At 37.7% G+C, this 3,027-nt stretch overlaps 1 non-coding gene across 1 annotated transcript; it reads right to left on the reverse strand.

Moving 5' to 3' along the window:
• Window positions 1-2,518: 2,518 nt before the first annotated feature.
• LOC141681285 (small nucleolar RNA R71) lies at window positions 2,519-2,625 on the reverse strand. The gene has a single exon (XR_012558731.1). It is a non-coding gene; the product is annotated as a small nucleolar RNA R71 (small nucleolar RNA).
• Window positions 2,626-3,027: the final 402 nt, after the last annotated feature.

Consider the following 3,027-nt stretch of genomic DNA (forward strand, 5'->3'; position numbering starts at 1 on the left):
GCTAGATGTTGTGATTGACAAAGTTCATGTAGTCATTACAGAGGACACTCAGCTTCTTCATGAGCTTAAGAATGCATAGATAGCAGCCTTCCATGAAGCCTATCTATATCCAAGTAAGGGGGTGTCCTATATCTGTCCACAGACCAAGAAGAACAAAATCTTTAATGTTCCCAAGAACTGTGTGAGAGGAAATATGAGGCTGGTTATGACTCTTCAATCTGATTTGAAGTATAAAAAGACCAAGAAAATTGAAGATGAAGAAATGATCATGATTCTTGAAAGGTATCTTATAAATGTTGACACCATGTTGCCACCTACTTAGTTTAATCTAAGAAATGATAAGGATGATGATGAGCAGAAGCATGATGAACAAAAACCTTTTGGCTCAAATCCAAGTCAATCATCAAGAGCAACTGGTAGCAAGGATAAGAAGCAGGCTGAGAAGAAGGATGGTGACAAGAAAAGAGGAGAAGAAAGGAGAAGCTAGAAAAGGAAAGATGGCTCAGAACCACAACAAACCCTAAAAATCCAAACAAATCAAGATCAACCTTCAAAGCCATCCAACTCATACACTGAACCATCTCCTACCTCAAAGCCTAAATTCTTATAAAAACAAACTGCTAACACCTTTCTGAAAATATCAATCACCACAAGCCAAACATTTCTCAAGAAAATCACAAACTTACCTTCTGTCAAGCCATCACTCAAAGTTAGCTACAAGTCTCTTGGGAGAAAATATAAGAAAGCTAAGCATACTGAAAAAGTGCAAGTTACTGAAAGGTCCATCTAGAATTGTTACAAGCAAAGTGATTTTCTACCTCTAAATTGGTGCATCTCAGATGAAGACTACTTTCAACAACTAGCTGAGAAAAAAGTCAGAGTTTGGGTTGTAACATTAAGGGAAGTAAGAATCTACTATGAAGATGGGTCCTTTACATTTCTTGGCAGTACCTTAATGGACACCTTTTCACTCACAGAAATCAAGAGAGTGATAAGTTTACTAAAGGATGAGGATACTGCTACAAGAGCATGGAGATGTGTTTTAGCTGAATGGTTGATTGCAAGGGAGGAAAGAAGAGTAAGGAATAAAGGTGAATATGAGAAGAAGAGGAAGTATGATGAGGAGATTGAAATGTATATTAAAATATCAGAAGAACTCGAGGCAAAAGGGATGAGCAGAGTCTCCAAGGATGGAAGATTTCTAAATGTAAAAGCTGGCGCATTCTCAAAGTTTAGGATTGAGTTGTTAGATGGTTATCCAAAGCAAGACAGACTCAAACTTGTGGAAGCTCTAACAGGGACACCAATCATAGATGAACTTGAAATTCTTGTATATCTAAAGGACCTCATTAGAGAAATCAAAAGTCCCAGTCTTTGTTTGATGTATGTAATTGTTTAAACCCAAGAAATCACCTAATGTATAAATGATGTATCTGTGTCAATTTTTTATGTATTAGTCTAGTTTTCCATTGAACCTTGGGGTTAGTCTTGTTAACAGGCATGAATTTGTGATAAGCAATCTTCTCACAAATTGGGGGAGATTGTTGTGCAAGACATGCCTGTACAATAACAAGACTAAGTCAAATTGACAACCCTAAGTAAGTTGTAATATAATCTAAGTTTGCATTTTGTATTGTACCACTTAATTTTGTAAAAATGTTCAAGGACAGACTTGAGTCTTTTTCTATAAACAGTATCAAGCCTAAGAATTCTATCTGGAAGAAGATGAAGAGGATCATGCCTTAGATGAATTATGATGAAGCTTGGAGTTGAATAAATCTATTTTGGAAAAAATATTCTAAGTCAAGATCTCTACAAGTCACTGTTGAGTGGCATTTATGACACTTTATAACGCTCTGTAAAGCTTTGAATTGATGTTTTGTACTCAAGTTGTTAGTGTTTTTAACGTATTTTGTAGTTTTTTTGCATTTCAGGCATTTATCAGGAATATATGTGAATTAGCATTATTTTGAGGCTAATATGGTGTTAGGATGATGTCTAGAATGAAAGCTCGTGAAAAGAACAACTCAAATCAGCAAGGAAAGAAAAAGCTGAGGAAGAAGTTGTAGTCAAGGAAAAAGTTGAAGAAGAGATCTTAGTTGAGAAAGAAGAAGAGGTTCTTATTGTAATGGGAGAACCAGAAGCAAATCCAAAGGCTTTGATGGACTACTCCTAACCGAAGATCAATGATATTCAGTCTAGCATTGTTCGACCAGCCATCTGGGCTAATACCTTTGAGATCAAGTCGAGCACGATTCAAATGATACATAACTCAGTTAAGTTTGGGGGTTCTCCAACAGAAGATCCCAACATGCACATCAGAGATTTCATCGAGATCTGCGACACTTTCAAGTTCAATGGAGTTTCTGAAGATGCTATTAAGTTGAGGCTTTTCCCATTCTCTCTGCGGGATAAAGCGAAGTGCTGGTTACATTCTCTACCACCAGGGTCTATCACCAAATGGGAGGATCTTGCTCAAAAATTCTTAACTAAATTATTTCATATGGCGAAGACTGTTACGATCAGAAATGCACTTACTCAATTTGCTCAGCAATCTGAAGAATCTTTATGTGAGGCTTAAGATCATTATAAGGAGATGCTTAGGAAGTGCCCTCATCATGGTATGCCTGACTGGATGATCATTAACTGTTTTTATAATGGATTGGGTGCTACTTCTAGACCCATGCTTGATGCAGCATCAGGAGGAGCCTTGGGGGCTAAAAGCTACGATGAAGCTAATGAATTGATTGAACTGATGGCTGCTAATGAATACCAGAATCCTACTCAGAGACTATCTCATGGCAAGGTAGCAGGAATCCTGGAGTTAGATACAGCTACTGCTATAGCTGCTCAATGATGAAGGTGGATTCTTTGGCTAATTATGGAATTAATCAGATCACTAGTGACTGTGAGCTTTGTGTTGGTGCCCATGAGACGGAGCAGTGTGCTATTTCTAATGAATCAGCTCAGTTCGTGAGCAACTTTCAGAGGTCGCAGCAACCTGTGCCAGCCACCTATCATTCTAAC

This window comes from Apium graveolens, chromosome 1 (genome assembly GCF_009905375.1).
Source record: "Apium graveolens cultivar Ventura chromosome 1, ASM990537v1, whole genome shotgun sequence".
NCBI classification, from domain to species: Eukaryota; Viridiplantae; Streptophyta; class Magnoliopsida; order Apiales; family Apiaceae; genus Apium; species Apium graveolens.